This window comes from Aulonocara sp. 'chitande type north' Nkhata Bay, linkage group LG1 (genome assembly GCF_057382095.1).
Source record: "Aulonocara sp. 'chitande type north' Nkhata Bay isolate Kocher_YH1m ecotype deep benthic linkage group LG1, A_spYH_male_GT1.1, whole genome shotgun sequence".
Taxonomy (NCBI): domain Eukaryota; kingdom Metazoa; phylum Chordata; class Actinopteri; order Cichliformes; family Cichlidae; genus Aulonocara; species Aulonocara sp. 'chitande type north' Nkhata Bay.
The window spans coordinates 14406919-14424669 of record NC_141344.1 but is presented as its reverse complement, the minus strand read 5'-3'; the positions used below and the strand labels follow the sequence as shown (position 1 = coordinate 14424669).

General features: G+C 38.9%; 1 protein-coding gene across 2 annotated transcripts in view; it reads right to left on the bottom strand.

Annotated features, from left to right (window-relative positions):
* Positions 1 to 13160, bottom strand: part of esrrga (estrogen-related receptor gamma a) — a 180353-nt gene extending 167193 nt beyond the window's left edge. The window contains exons 1-2 of one of the 2 annotated variants that reach the window (XM_086282193.1): positions 12954 to 13160; positions 10272 to 10324 (exon numbers count right to left, since the gene is read on the bottom strand). The gene's annotated coding sequence lies outside the window, so the exon portion shown is untranslated. The remainder of the gene's footprint in view (positions 1 to 10271; positions 10325 to 12953) is intronic. The other variant, XM_086282046.1, reaches the window with a different exon arrangement.
* Positions 13161 to 17751: the final 4591 nt, after the last annotated feature.

Sequence of the window (17751 nt, the reverse complement as noted above, 5' to 3'; positions counted from 1 at the left end):
GCATTTACTTTTATTGCTCCACTCGACTTGGCACTTTCTAACAATAATATGAGCATCAGTTAAATAATATATGAACTGAATGTGTGTGTGCGGACGTGTGTTTGTGCTCTTGTTTGATTGGATCGCCTTGTTCAATCTGTGTTTAATGCTGACAATAGTGTCTTCCAGCTAATTAATGGCAGCTTTGAAACTAGGACTCACCACCATAAATCTAGCTCACACACAGAAACACGCACACACGTGCACATGCATACACACACATGCACAGAAGTGGAGACACTGCAGAGGCATGTGGGTGAACGCAAAATAATTTTTTACAAATAGAGCGCATCTAGAGGCAGACACTTTTCTTTGGTTTCAGTTCTTGAGGGGAACATTTGTATCCGAGAAGATCTCCCACTGACACACATAGAAGTATTGCATGTAAGCTAAGCACACACACAAACAAAAGACCTGGCTTTAAAAAAAACCTGGAAAAAGTATCAAGCAAATTGACATTGCAGTTTTTGTATTGTACATTAGGGAGTGCCTATAACTGTAAAACATCATACAGAGATTAAAAGGATGCAGGTGATAGTGTCCCATTAAGAAAAATATAAATATTTCAGGATAATGCAGCTTGAAATTTTACTTAGCAAGGTGTCCTAACTTGAAGTCACTGGACTTAAAATGACTTGAATGAATGACTTCTCAAAAGATCATGTTTTAAAGAACCATAAGTATCACATTAGCAGACATATAATATTGTTTGAGAGTTAAAACTTTACAGACTCTTTAGAGTGGTATGAAATCATGATGGAGACATGGATTCTGATATTGTGATTAGATTGTGATCATAATCAATTTTAAAGCCCATTTAGATTAAAAAGGCTTCACATAAATACTTTAATCAAAATAAATGTGAATTTCTATTGAGGAGTCATTTAGTCCACTTCATAAACCAATCAATCAAAAGAAAAATGTATCCTGTAAATGATATAAACAGATTACTTTGTGGTCGATGCACTTTTCAAAAATGGCAGCTCCAAAGCTGAACATTTTGTATTTCTGTAAATTTACATAAAGAAGATTCATAAAGAATTAAGAGCAACAAAATATATCACACTACCACGCTGAACAGACAATAGATATATCTTCAAGGAGCTACTAAAACGCATGCCAAAGTATATAACTACTTACATACAGATGGCTTGTCTGAGAATGACAAACATCTGTTGACAACTATTGTCTATTTCAGCTAGATGAATTGCACATATAAACACAAGGATGTATTAATTTAGTTTAATTTAATTTAAGTGGTAAATTATAACTTCAAAATTCCAACATGTTGTCTTTATACTAGCATTGAAACTAAAATAACTTTGATAGCTTTAGCTATTGTTGTTCATATGTAAAATGAAAAAAGCACTCAGTGAAATTTCACTGAAACACTTTTCAGATTTAATTCAGATTTCATTCACACTGAATGCATGACATCATACTAAATCAATATTAACCAACCAACTAAATATCAGTTTTATTTTTAATAAAGTCAAGGGTCCTACATGCAGATATAGGTATTATAAATCTAGCAGCAGATTTGCCTCTGAAAATGCTATAAGACATAATTTACTCTGCACACACATTAATTTTGCCCTATGATTTTTTACTTTTTGGCATTAACTATAGTGGCAGGGTGTGATCCTTAACGCTAAAAAATAACTACACACAGTCTCAGTATACTTTTAGACTCTGTATTGCTGTCCAGTTTTATCTCTGCCCCTGTTACCTCTGTATGAGTGTGATACAGCAGGTTAAAAATATCCCTTTACCTCTCAAAGACTGGCTACCGACTATTGGCCTATGTCCTTGAATTCACCCATGTCTTGCATTTGGAAAAACAGGACTGCACGTGGTCTGTGCCCACCAAAACTTCACATTTGCACAAAATAGTAACCATTTTGGCTAAGGGATTAAACCAGTTTTAAATTACTTCAAGATGTTCCTCTAACAGCCATTTCTGACTTTATGCTTGCTTTTATTGTAACACGCTCAACACTTGATTTGAATTATTCTCGTACGTTTTAGTGGCTGTTTCTGAACTACAATTAAAAATTCTTGAACTATTACTTCCTAAACAGGGTCTTAGTGACAACGTTCCTTTTTTCTTCTACTTTTTTTTTCAGTTTTAAAACTTTCGCTCTTCAAACATATGTGCTGCTTTCACAAATCACTGATAGTGACTTCATATTATACTACAGTGTATGACCCAGTGATTCAGCAGATTATCATGCAGGTTTTAAACATCTGACATGCCATACTGCATTTTGGCTTGATTGCGGAGTTTTCCTTCTTCTGAAAGTGTCATCTGTATCACAGAGTGACTCAGCAGGCTATAAATACAGCTCTGGTCTGAATTTCCTTCAGACCCATATTTCTATTTTGTTCTGAAGTTATTCTTGTTCTTGGTCTTAGTATTGGACATCTGTATGACAGAATGTGATTCAGTCAGCTATAAATATGAATGGCCTTTCTGCTCGGCCAGCCACACGGATTAGCAGCTCTTCCTGCTTTTCCACTGGGCTCAAAACACACTGCAGCAAGCTCTTGCACTCTCTCACTCTCTCTTTCTCTCACTTTTACACACACACACACACACACACACACACACACACACACACACACACACACACACATTCGCACTTGCTAGAACTCACTACAACCTGCGCATACATACACACTGAAAGAGAGGTGATGCTGAGTGTGAGAATGTTGAGATGCAGCTGCCACTGGCCTGTTCTGAGCATACTAAAAATGATAGTGAGTTAGTATATCTGTTTTTTCTTACTTGTTTTTCTTTTCACATATTTAGATTTACACACATACCCTCTGTATGTGTGTTTGTGTGTCTGTGTGTAGATGGTTCAACTGTCCTCCATGACCATAACAGCCATAGCAAGTAATGTATGAATATGAAACTTCAGCTCTGTAATAACAGGTGGTCCTTGGGGAGAGAATTGCAATGGCTGCCTCTGTTCTAAGATGGTCTTGATTATCAGTGGTTGTGATCTGGTGTATCATTTGGCTTCAGTTTGGCTGGACAGGGGAGAACAGATAGTCTTGGGGAACATAGGAAGGTCAGAATTATTCATTTTACTTCAAAGAGAGCAACATCAGGAACTTTCTACATATTATTGGGTAGTTAAGGCTTACAACACACTGAAAACAGATGTAATGGCTTTGATTATGCAGATTATAGCAGAAATCTGTGAGTGTGTCATCAGATTGATTTTGACTCTTTGCTTTCGTGTTTTACGATATAACAGTCGGAAAATTTAACTAGTCCTTGTGGTTGAAAACCGATATCCATGCTTCTCCATATCAGCACCCAAAGCTTCTAAGGAGTGAAATTTATCTACACACAGACTCTGCAACAGCTCTATTTACTAAAACAGCTGTGTGCATTGTGTAAAGGTTTATGGAAATAGGCCTGGTTCTTGTTTGCATTAAATATTAAACCACACATTGTGTAGATTAAATAGAAAAGAACCTTGATCGTGAAATATCATTTAGTGCAGCTAAAATGGCAAATATATCTATGATTACGTTAAAGAAAAGTATATATTATCAGGACACCGTAAATTCTATTCTGCTGATATTTTCTGTTGTACATGCTCATAGGATGATCTGATTGGTGGGGTCTGGTTTCAATGAAAATACTAAGGCTGGTAAATGATCCTGGGTCCAGGAGGAAATTAACAAGTGGCTACCAATGCCTTGGATTACATGCTACTATACTTACACACCAAGACTTTCACACACCTGACAGCTACTTTGGTCTCTGTGACGAAGGGATTCTGATTGAATTAAGACAGTAAGATCTTATTATCCACAGACTGAATATATCAGTACATTTGTCTTTGCTGGAGTTATTAATAGTACCCAAGAGGCAACCAGACACCGACGCATGGGTTGACAAACAGACCCTTGAGCTATTAATAAAAGAGGATGGAAAAACTATAGTCAACCAGCAGACTTAGTAAGAGAGAGAAGATAAGTCTGACACACATACTGACGCCTCAAGAACAAGGTGGGAAAAGTGTGCCATTTGAATCCTTATTATTTTGACTGAAGTTCATTGAGAAAAAGAAATCGCAATAATTACACAAAAAGGATGAAAAATGACAGGTTATGACAAGTTATTGATCGCAAATTAAAAATCATCTTGGTCTCAGGGTTGTTGTTTTCCTGTCCACCTGTTTTGTCTCTAATCCAGATGTGTGGTATGGGCAGACTGGAAACAGAGCACCTTTGTCAAAACTTCTTCGTGTCAGATCTTTCTTTGAAAATCTCTTTACATTGATATTAGGTAAAAAGCTAAAGTAATAGATGACAAAATTTGTCGTGATGCTAAGGCTCAAGATGCTTGATGTGAGGTTGTGCTGTATGTGAAATTAAGCATAGGTTTACTGTAAGTGGATCTGAGCTTGGCTATAGGTGGTTATGGAAAATATTCTCTCACAAGGGGCTGCAACTGTTTTTCCCAGTAGACATAAGATCATGTGCGACCCTTATCACTTTCAAACCGACAGCTTAAACTAGGGCAGGCTTCACATACAGATATAGAAAAATACACAGACAGACACGCGCACACACACACACCTGAACATGAAGGGCTGAATGCTTTGCTGTTTGAATTAAACAGCAGGTGACCAGATGAGTATGGAGAAAAAGAAGAAGGAAAGGACCACTACCGAACTTAAGAATTAAGAGTCCCATCCCTTTCTCACACTTTTCCCATCAGATTACCATTGGCCATCTATGACCTTTGACCTGTGCGCTTTTTACCTGCATTAGCTGCATCTTGTGCTCAGTCATAACCAGTGAAAAAGCAACTTTGTAATGGCTACCTTGAAATAATTACATGCTAATACTGGCTGGATTTACATTCAAAACAGTTCTGAGTAAATATTGAAACCCTCGGTGTTTCATACTATCTAATCAGGGGTTGGATATTAAGGAATATCATCTGCTTAACATTAATGCATGAATGCACCTTATTGTGCCTCAAAACTAAGCTATTAAATAACATGTTTTTGTTGTTAATTGTCTTAGTTTGTCACATAATACTGACAAGACTCATGCAGGGTCTCCTTACCTTTATAGATTACTGTAAGAAATTAGATCTCCCTTGTCTAATTCAAGCAAAAACTAAAACAAAAGAAAAGCAAACAACAACAAAACTTCAGCAGATGCCCATTACATGGCTGGTCATGTTCCCTGGATGGCTGCATAGTTAGTCTATGGGATACACACCCTAGCAATTTCTACTGGGCAAGGCATGGCTGTTCTTTCAGAGCATAAAGGCTTTCATTTGCTGGATATTTTTACATTTTTATGCTGCATAGTCCAGCTCTCGAGAATAAAAGTATTCAGTAGGCAGCACAAAGGCCGAGTGAAACAAAAAGAGAGTGAGCAAAAAGGAGAATGAGAAAGAGAGATAGGGAATGTCAGCGCAGGAGAAAAAGGAGAAGTGAGCTAAAATTTAAGGGATATTTTGCTGCTCATGATTTGCTTGATTTAGCACTTTGCAATGCTGAAATTAATCCAGTATGGAAAGAAGAGTGGAGGATTTGTGCTCTGGATGTCTTTACAAAAGACTGATCAGAAATACTATGCAGACTATATTATATCCCTGAATTATTTTTAACTTCATGTTTTGCTTAGTCAGCTCAGTTATGTTTGCTCTGATGATGTTACTCAACAGCGGCTAAAGAGCTGTAAATAGGTTTAGCAATTAAACCAATGCCTCAGAAAGCATTGGTATCATAATAAAATACTCAAAAATATATACCAAGCTTCTGACAAAAAGGCATAAGACACAAGGTAATGTCTATTTGCACTAATTCTCCGAGTAACACCAGGCAATGTCCTATCTTTGGTAATTCCATGAATACAGCGCTGAGGGGCAAAACATGCTGTCCTCCTGCTAATGAAGCTTTCAGCCCTGCGCCACAACCACACAATGACAGCTGGCAGGGGAGGGGCAGGAACTACATGCCATGAAATAAGAGGGGGTAAAAATTGATTAGCAATTTTCATTTGCGCTAAGCTAAACAAAAGAAGGCTGCTGCTCTATTCTGCATATCATCATGGGGTGGGAGAGGAGGAGGGTGGGCAATGTTGACGGTGTTGGGCTGGGGTGGGAAGTGATCTTTCAGAGCTCAAGGCATCTATTGTTTAGTTAGAGAGGATGTGGTTGTGTGTATGTGTGTGTGTGTGTGTGTGTGTGGGGGGGAGCAAAGAGGGACTAGGATGGAAAGATGAGGGAACTGAGGATGAGAAAAGAGTGAAGAAAGGGGGAGGAGGAAGGTGTTCAGGGCAGTGGAAAAGCAAAAGGGTTAAAGTAAAGGATGGGGGACAGGGAAGCAAGCAGGGAGTGCAGAAGAAAGAAATAGGGATGGGAGAACTGGGAAAGACAGGGAATGAAACAGAAGGACACATTGATGAAAGACATGAAAGAGTGGGTGAAAAAGATTGGGATTAGGGATGAAAAAGAATGACATATAGGGAGCTTGAAGAGTGGAATACTGAAGGGTTTGATAAATTAAGTGTAAAGAGGAGAAAGTAATAGGGTGGGCTTTGTCTGGCAAGACAGAGGCAAGGAACACATATAAGAGAATAGGGAGAGTGTTGTCCAAGAGTTCATGACTAATTCTGAAAATTAAAGCTGGACCTGGACGGTGCCACAATGCTTTTTAAAAGACAAAAGCAAAGTGGCTGGGTGAAAAAAAAATGACACCACCATCACTTTTAAAGTTATTAAAGCCATTGAATATATTGAATATAGAGGCTCTAAGAATAGAGAAATTTGCCAACCCAGAAGAAAAAAAATGCAGTACGCGTGCAGTACTGTGGCCAAGCTATGTTGTTGTATGGGCAGTTTTCTTGAAGGGCTTTTTGGCATGACCGGGATGCATGATGGCTTATTAACAGTGACACTAGTGTGCTTTAAGCGCGTGCCCACCCACGCACCCACCCACACCCACGCACCCACACACACACACACACACACACACACACACACACACACACACACACACACACACACACACTAATAAATGCAAAAAAGGCGAGAAAATAGCAGCTGGTAAGTGAGTGAAAGCAGAAAAAAAATCAACAACTTTTAACCAAAACACTGTACACAACTCTAAATTTAATTTTCTGCAAGATTAAGCACAATAATGACTAGCTTTATAAAAACCCATAACTAATGGCTTCCAATGAGCCAATCTATAGGCATTGATCTGCTCAGTATCTCATAGACTCACAGTGCAAAGCCTATAAATGAAGGAGGGAAGAGGGAGAAGGCAAGAGACAAGAAAAAGGGTAGAAGAAAAAGCGTGGAAGAGGAAAGAAAATGAGAAATGGGTGATGGGAGAGAGACAGGTGCAGAGAAAAGGGGAGGGTAATGACTGAAGTGAGATGAGGAAAGTAAAGGCAAAAAGATAGAGTGCAAAAGAAAAATGGGAAATAAAAACAAAGAGTGACTCAGTATAGCTGTAATATTATATTAATATTAATATTATATTTTCTTTTTTCTTTCCAGTGAGTGTATTATACTTCAGTTGTTTTCCAGTGTTTGCCAAAAAACAATATCACTGTTTTCTGAAACACTGTACTGATGAAGCCTGGACTGTGAATACAAACCACATAGCAATACTTTTACAAATGAATTTCGGTTAACTAGTGCCAAACTTTATTCTTTACAGTTGTATATAGCCCGATTTAAAAAAACAACAAAAAAACTTTTAATATAGTGCTTTTAATTCTGGATTGAACTATAGCACATGAAATTGTTAAAATATGTGCACTAATCCTGAAATAAAAAGTAATATTTTTGCTCGCATACAACATAAAGACAATCAATAGCAACCCAGGAGTTCAAACAAACTACAATAAAAATCATCATTATATACTTTTAAAGGTTTTTAGAGCAATTAGCTGTCTAGTGGTTTTCTACATTGTTAATCCTACACTTGACAGCTTTTTAAAGGCTCACTGACTAAGATCTAAAGGTGGTGGCATGTGAGGAGGATAGAGTGAAATAAAACAATCCTCTGCTGAAAATGCACAGAAGCTTAAATCCGAAGAGGGCGCCTTGCGTTAATCCCCATGGATTAGGCTTCTAAATACTTCTATTCAAGCCAATTAATTCATGCATATATCTGTCTCCGGCTCTTTTCATGTCATTTAAGATGATGGAGGGCAACTTCCTGGGAAATCAGGAGAATGTTGAATATGTATCTACATTAATGCATACAGGCTCTCTCTTCAGAATCGTGTGGCAACAAACTATACATCCTTAGGTGGTGCACATGCACATGGGCATATGCTACAACGCAGAGGTATACATTAAGATTTTAATGGGGGAATGATAGTGGGAGGGTGAGGATTGAGAGGGGCCTCCAAAAGTTGACTGACGTACTCTGACAGCTGAATACTAATCATGAGATCAACCTCTGTCTAAATCTACAGGATCTCAGTGGGACTTCTGGCTGGGAGAAGCATAGAAAGGATTAACAGTAAATACAGAAGGCTTACAAAGAACAGAGAGACACCAGTGGACAGACTCAACAACTTGAAACAAAAGGCTGAGAGGAAGAAGTAACTAAAGATGCAGAAGTTGACCACTGAGAATTGAATGATGTTCCTAAAAATATTTCTCTATCTATATTACTGTGAAGAAGGTGGCAGAAAGGAAACAAACAAAACAACAGAAAAAAAAGACAATCGTCAAAAATAGAGTGCAGAGGTTTACGCAGGTGAGATCAATCAGGGAACCAGGAAAGAGACGTGAAGTAGAACTAACAGAGGGCATGAAAGAAAACTAATCTTCAAAGTAATTGAGATACCCCAAATGACGAATCACACTAACCATGAAAGCAGAAATGAGGGAACACTGAGGGAACTAAAACAACTGTAAATAATAAAAATCAAGACATGAGCCAAAACAGGATTACAAAGCTGAAACTCATCACTAGAGTAGCCATAGAGTAGAAACAGGAACCACAGACTCAGTGTTACAAACTAACTGGAACTAACTGGAATAATAAAGAAATCCAACAAGAATCAGGAACTCAACCCAACAAACACAAGAAAAATAGGGAAACCAAACTGAAAACAATGAATATTAAACATGAACACAGAAGCCGGAAAACAATTAAAAAAACAGGGATCACAATAAACACCAACAAATTGTTTTGTTTACACTTGAATTCATTTCCTGTTTGCACTGATGTCACTAATGATTTGGTTTCCCAATGACATCATGAAGGCCTGAAGTGGAGTGCAGCCTTTAGTGTTTGAGACGTCTCAAGTCTCTGGTCTTTGTGTGCATGATTTTCTGGTTTTGGGACTGCGTTGTGTGTACATGTGTGTGTACACATATAAGCAGGCTGGAAGGCAGCAACCGCTGCATAGAGTATTAATAGGACCTCATATCACCCAGGAAGGCTTCCAGATAAATAGAAGCTCACATCAGGCTTCAGTCTATGATCAGATTACAACTCCTGAGCTATATCCACATTTTGATGACTGGTATATAAAAGTCTGCTTGGAAAAACGTTATGGTAGTAGCAAAAGACTGACAGAAAAGAAAACATTAGCAAACATAGTAAAGATGTCACGTAATTAAAGCAATTGTATCTACATTTTTTTTTTTTTTTACGAAGACTACACAACACTGACACTGGTGACGTGCAGCATAGTTAAACAGAAGACTTAGCAAATCCACAAAACTTTACATAACAAATCAAATGGGCACAAACATGACAAATTGTTGAATATATTACCACTGATGGTAATTGCTATAAACTTCTTGACCAGTTTTCGATCCTAAACCACAACTTACTGATTATGGGGCCACATGTTATGAGCAACTGGTCTGAGTATATGGCTGTACCCAGAGTTATAGCCCTGACTTAACGATTTATCAGTAAATGTGTAAATGCCTGTTAAATTTACCAAACTTACCATTGGAAGTTAACTTTACAATGATGGGTATACCACTTAATATGAATCTTCATAGGTATTAAATGCACCTAGTCATTTCTTGGCTCAAGGAAACAATAACAAAGACTGCTTGATGAGGAAATGCTTATATTTGTATCATGTATAAGCTTCAACATCCCAAACATTAAAGCTTGTAAGTGCAAGCTGTACCTATCTTGGCGATATAATTAGTATATAATTAGTCTTTAACTTTGAGTTTATAGCACTGATCCTCTTACCTGATATTCTTCAACTTAGGTAACTGCTGTAAGGTGTGCTCAGTCCGCGGATACTGTAATAAAGTAAAAAAAAAAATTATATTCTGCCGCTGCTTTGTTAGAATTACATAGGATTAAGTAACACATTGCAGAAGATAGTACCAAGGAGACTAGCAGCGTTTCACAAGGTCTGTAAATTTAAAGACATTTAAAAAAATGCTGATATGAATGTAAAATGTCATTCACTCGATCGTTAAACTTTGCATTTCTCCAAGTGCTAAGCTCTGTCTCTCCTTTTCCTCCAATTCTCTTGTCTTTTAACAGTCACTCTGACTCTCTGTCACTATGATCTGACATCAGTCCGTCTGATTGGTCGACCCAACTCGTGCACTAACCAGTGACATGCTTTAATTATTGAGCGGCTGACCTCAATTGGTTGGCTGGAACAGCTTAAAACACATTTCTCCACACACAAACACTGCATGCACATACATGCACACACTTTTACACACTATGATCACACACTCACAAACTCAGTACATTCTGCACACTTACAGGCTCACCCTGGGGATAGTTTCTAAAGTCTAAATATATACTGTGGACACCATCAACACTGCCTGTTACTTCTCTTAGTTCATTCATGCTAAAAGCACATTAGTTATGATAAGAAGCATGCCGCATTAACATGTGTTTATACCAAATATATGATTCTAAAATATACCTAAAAATGGGAAATAAATACAGCTGAGATATTACCCAAGAGTTGCTTTCAGAACAAGCTACGTTGTAGTACTTTTTATGTTATTAACCTATTTACAGACGCTTTAAAAATCTTGAAATACAGATAACTGTGAACAGCGTTGTAACACTACTGTTACTCTTTAAGACAACAACATCATAATCCACTGAAGTACTCTACATGGTCATCCCATTTTTACATTTTTAAAAATATATTTTATGATAAAAAAAACTGGAGCAGAATAAAATTAGAAGAAACACCCACCAAAAATGGATGTAGTAATGCTAATTAAGTTATTTAATCTTTTATTTTATTTTCATTAAAAAGAGACAATTTAAATTAAGTTTAGGATTCTTTTTAAATTCAAAAATGAACATGTGCAGTATAAAATTTATGACACAACACAGATGTTGACTGGAAACATGAATCCTGATATATCTTTCATAACTGGTGCAGCGAGAAAGAGAAATGAGACACATCTTTAGGTATGACATGTATGCACTTACTATGCTATAATTTAATATCCAAATATATCTTTGAGAGTATGATCAGTGGTAACATCCTGCAAATGATCAAACACAGGTGATACTGGATAGCCACATTGCTTCATGAGACATGATGCAACCAGTGCATTTTTAGATTAGGGTGTAATGGTATCCTACCTTTAGTATTAAATATAGTCCCTCTGGTTCCACTTCATTTCAAATGTGAGAGGGTGAGGGTGTTTTATCTTTCTGCCAGCATTACAACGTCAAGTGTTTGGCACTCAAAGCAGTAAAGTGGCACACGTCTTCAGTAATGGCATTCATCTCAAGAATGCCTTCAGAAACATAAGTGACATGTTGTATCTCATTATATTTTGATGAGTGTAACCCAGCTGGGCTCTACGGCATGCTGTGTGGCTTGTGGTCTATGATTAGTTGCAAATAGTTCAATGGGTCACACCACTTGGCTCTGTTCCCAAGACCTCACAAGGTTCGGACACACAACCCCCCAAACCACATGGCCACATTTCGAGCGCAGAAACTGAATTCGAATTAGATGAGCAGGTACATGAGATTTATCTTTAGATTTGCAAGCCAGTGGTAAATGTAATGTCTGTAAATTAAGTCTTCAGGATGCCGATTGGTGTATAGAAGTGCTATTGTGATTGCCCTTGCTACAACAGGAAAATAATAGTTTAAGTTTGCTCTGAACAGGAGTCCAGTAAAAGTTTGGGGTTTTTTTTGGACATTTTAACTTTATTTGTATACAGCAGAGACAGACAAGAAATGGAAAGATTAGCAGGGGAATGGCATGCAACACCTGTCCAGGAAGCTGGGATTTGAAGCACGTATTCAGCTATAAGGTTATTTTATGCCAAGGTTTTTTTCTGAAGTTACAGGTGGTTCCAAAACTATTCCAACGATCACTACTGTGAGAAAGGGCATGTTTATTTTACTGTTATACCTGTGAAATTTCAGCTGTTTAATCTGGACAGTTTTGAAATGAAAATAGACAACTAACCAGAACAGACACGCATGTGCATGCTAGACAAACGATACCCACTGACATCACTCACACACACAAACAAATGAACACAGTCAAACAGAGCTCTCAACATGGAGCTTCATGCATGCATGCGTGCGTCTCTGAAGTTTGGCAGTGTGTTTCTTTAGTCCATACGGCGTTTTGTATTTGCCATAATCCCCTGTCAGCAACACTTAGGCAGGCAGACAATAGCAGAGAAGATCGGCAGCCAAACCCCCTTCACTCTGAGCTTGGCAGGTCAGTGTGCAAGCAGCAGGTTACACACACACACAAACACGCACACACACACACACACACACACACACTCACAAACACACACATACGTACACTAACTCTCACAAGCAGTACTGTACTGTACATATCCATGAAGCATACACACACTTAGATACACACACTGCAAACACACATGTCCTGCTGAGATGCACGTTACTCACACCTTCTCGCGGCTCTCTTCAAAGAGTTGTGGTGCAGTTCTCAAGGACACGGCTGTCTGAGATCCTCTCTCTTTCTCTCTCTCTTCTTATCCTTGCATACTCTCTCTGTCTCTCTCGCACTCGCTCATTTGCTTCACGGCTGCAGGACGCAGGACAACAGATGCAAGTGTGTCGCTGCCTCTCTCTTCTCTTTATTCATTCCTTTTCCCTCTCTCCCTTTCTCTCCCCTTTCCTCTTTTGGTCTGCAGCTAAGAGGCAGAGCACATTCTCTAAGCCATGAAGCAGAGCTTCTCTCTTTTTTTTTTTCAAGTGCCGGGTAGTATGAGAACGAGGAAGTGAGAGAAAGAAGAAGGGAGGGAGGAAGGGGAGGAAGGAATCAACTGACCAAACTGATGTGCCACTCCAGGACACTAGTGTTCTGCAGCCAGCCAGAATGCTGCTGCGGGAAAAAGCAAACAGTTTTACTGTAAGGTATCAGCCTTACAGTAAGGCTGTAGCAGAAGCAGTGGAAACTTCCCATATGTTCCAGCTTTGCAAAAAATGGAAAGGAACAAAAACATTTAGAAGAAATGATGGATTAATGAAATAAATAATAAAAAATTATTTTAAAAAAAGGGCAAATAATTAAACAAACAAGCAAACAAACAGGAAACAACAGAACAACCTGATGAAAAACACTGAATTTAAGCATATATGGATAAAAGGAAAATGTTGAAAAAAGAGGAAAAGAAAATAGAAGAGAAGAGAAATGTCTCGACAAGAGGAGAAGAGAGAAGTGGAAAAAGGAAGTCTAAGTATTCCCTAAAGCCTCGCTGTCTCTTCTGAAAAATGGTCCCTGCAGGCCAGATCCAAAAAGAGGGAACACAAACAAACAGAGAGAGCAGAAACAAACATCTATTTATGGAGGAGGGGGTCCAGTTTCCCAACCACATTTGCAGCTTTTTTGACAGTGTTACCAATTCAGCAGTTTACAAGTAACAACTATGTTTAAGAGGAGACAGAACAGAGCGAGAAAGAGAAGAGAGGAGAGAAGCGGCAAGGAAGTCTGTTAAAAATGGTGCCCCCCACCCACAAATCTGAGTCATTTAATGCAAATATGAATAATATTATCAATATTTAATATTACATTTGAACATTAAAGCAATTTAGGAGTTTATTTTTGGGGGGTACTTTCTAAATTTATGTCAAGTCCTGGCATTGTCTTCCTTCCACTCTCCATCTCTCAGCAACACTTGAAAACATTTTAGCCAAGTGATTTTATCTTTTTTTAAATTTGTATGTGTACATGCATTGCTGTGGACCACTGATGTATTAACAGCTTAAGTGAATATAATACATAAGATGGATTGTAAAGAGAAAGGGATTTGTGTACATATGCAACGCATTTCTGAACATAACAATGAAAGATCCACAAATTGCCTTGTCGTTTCATTAAAAAGATAAATAAATATAACAGTGCGGTCTCTATGATTGTGCAAAATTCAGGCAACAGTAGCACAGCATTGAGGATTATTATGTTATTTTTCTTGGATTTCAAAGAATCATAGTGGGAGTGGAAGACTTGGATTATCATGATCCCCATTTTATCCTGAACTATGCAGCCCTCAGGCCAAACGAAAGCCATTCTGCACTGATGAAGAACCAGCAATTGATTTGCTATGGAAATACACACATCAGCAGTGGCTTATCACACATGGGATCAATCAGGCTAGTTTTTGTCACGGTCTGGCTGGCAGACCGTGGGGATGTGGGGAAGGAGGACCCAGGCGCGGAGCTCAAAGTTCAAGCAGTGCGTTTATTTACAGAGGGTGATATCAAACAACAATAAATTCCCGTGTTTTTCCCCAGACTCCCGTGTCGTGTCCTCCAAGTGCTCTCTGCTCCCGTGTCTGCACTCCCGGTGCTCGCTGCTCCTTAAGCCTTCCACGCTCCTCCTGCGGGAAACAATAGCGGCAGTAGTCAGGACACTGAACAATGGCAGGCATACACTACACGACCAAAACCTAAACTGGGTAACTAACGTGGAGTCCCAAGCAATGATCCCGCGTCGGTGGGAGCTCCAAGACTCTCCTAAGTAGCTCCCCCGACGAGCCCTGATCAGCGGCAGGTGTGTGGCTTCGGGTGTGGCCAGTCCTTCCGCAGGGCCACACCCCTCAGGCCTGCAGGTGGCTGAGCTCCATCCTCCAAGCATCCCCGCAGACATAAACACACACACTCACATCTACAATCATGGAGGAGAGCAGCAGCAATACCAAAATACATATAATAATAATAATAATAATAATAATAATAATAATAATATAATACATAACTGCTCAGGGATCCTGGGTCGCCCAGTCCCAGGACCCTGACAGTTTTAGTTAAAGAGAAACCACTGCCATTAAAATTAAAATGTTTCACATACTCTGCTCGCACAGCAGACTGGGTGGTGTTTGAGGCTTTTTATCCATCGCCTTTGTTCGTGAGTCATTTGACATAATTGTGATGGATGGATGTGTTACATTTTGAATCAAATATTAGCAAGTAACTAGAAGGGGACGTGGAGAACGCCAAAGCCAGAAGAGGGTTTTGCTCATTCGCCTTGGTATCTTTTGCTCAGTGACAAAAGCCAGACAATCAACAATAAAAAAAATCCTTATCTTGGCTTCTGAATGGTGAAAAGTAATAGTAAAATGTGATTAAGTTTGATTTCAGGTTCACTCAGTATCTTGTAAACTTTCCTTAAACTGAATAATGATTTCTTTTCCTTTATTTTATTTGGCATGCGGACAGTGTAAATGTCCCACAATGGTATGGTATAGTTTGGAATCATTCATTTTTGTATACATGCAATATGTCTACAAGATAAAAACTTTATTTAGAAAAATGCAGTGCAGGAACTGACGTGTGGATAAGACGGATGAAAAGGAACGAGCGGCGGAGACGAGTTTTGGCAAAAGAAGCAGGAAGAACAGGTGAAAGAAGGGAACAGGGCAGGGAGGGAGATGATAAAAGCAGGGACACAGTGGAGGAGAAGCAAAAGAGGGTGGAGGGCAAGGACGGGGTGAAGTGTGTAACTCACTCCTGTCCCCATCACCAGCGCCCAGTCCTAATTTACCCAGAACAATCAATCAGATCAGGAGGCAGACACTGATAGAGGACTACCATGCAACAGGATCCACCATGTGCGCACACACACCGAGAGAGATGGAGGACTTGCATGCAACAGGATCTATTCACACACACGTACTTTTATGCTGACTAAAGAGAAAAAGTTTGCAGCTCATATTTGTAGCCTCTGCACTGACTTCTACCAAGTAGACTGTACTGTGTACCAAAGTCACCGCAGCTGGGGTCATAATGGGAGGTCAGGGCCCATGAGAGAGAACGAGCACAGAGGGAACAGAACGGGAGTGAGAGAGCAAGAGGGTGATGGAGAAAAGAGGGAGAGGGAGGAGAACAACAGCCATCAATAGGAAATGAGAGAAAGTGAGAGAGGGGGGGGGGGCACATTGCAAAAAACGTAGGACAGAGGACAAAGTGATCATGCCCTGCAATGCTCTCGGAGAAAGATGAATGCACCAACAAAGAAAGAAAACATCGAACAAGGCAAGAGAAAAATGTGGCTTAGTACAGCTTGGATACAGCAGACTTTGTAAAGTAAACACAGAGAGGATCTGCAAGAGTACTCCTTGAGAGTGATGGATAGCCCCCGCGCACACTCACCCGATTTATGCAGCCATACTTCCACATACACTGCTAATTTCTGTCATGCAGGATAGACTGTAATCCTTAAGGGTGTATTTACTATCTTTCAGATAAGCTTTGTGTCATGCTTTGCGCAGTGTTCATCATAAAACCCAGAGTGACTGTAACTCAAAGGAAAAGGTAAATTCTGAGGTTCTTGGTCAGTCCCCACCACTTTTTGTTCACATGAATTGTAAAGGCTAGTTAGGTGGGTGGGAGGTTAAAGGTCTTTTTAATGAAAAAGCATTATCCAAAATAAAATGATCTGAAACTTTCATAAATGACGGAAGCACTAATTCTAATTGATTGATTCTTAAGTAAACAACTTAAGATTCTAATTGAATTTGCCTGAATCCAGAGATAAACATTTGCATTAACTGGAATCCCCTTTCATTGTGACGTTTACATTGCATTTAGCTGTTGGTTGCCAGGTAGGGATTTGTTGTTTTGGGCCAGATTCATGTTTACTCAGTGGCTGTTAGCAAGATCAAATAATTAAAAATCAAATACATCCCTTGACCCTCTGGTTAGAGAGGCTCAAGAAGAGTCTTTTAAACAACTGGGGCACACTGTGACATTAAAAGGTGTTCTCTAAGCAATTCTAGGCAATTTACAGTAGGAGACTTTTGTGAGGAAGTATGAAATTAATCAAAGTCAGAATTGCTGTTATGTATTTCAGTGACGTATGCTGCTAACAAAGTTTTCTTTTAGGTTACAGAAAATGATTGTTTTGGGGTGATCCATTTTGAGGCACAGTTGTTCAGGTGCATGCTACATATGTGTATATGGCAGGGTGGTAAAATCCAGTTATTTGCTGTTTGTCATTCCCTTGTTTTCTCTTCCACATTTCCTGTCCAAGTAAATATCAGGGCAAATATTAAAAATAATGAACTTTAAAATAAACACATATTTTGGCATCCAGTTCTTAAGCATCATTGCACATGTAGGCTACAAACTGTGGCTATCATTTTAAATCTCACACTTCCCCATGTAATAGCCCATTTATTATCTCTAACTATCCTGAAAATTATGCAAGCCTCACACTATATACGATATAACTATTCAGGCAAAC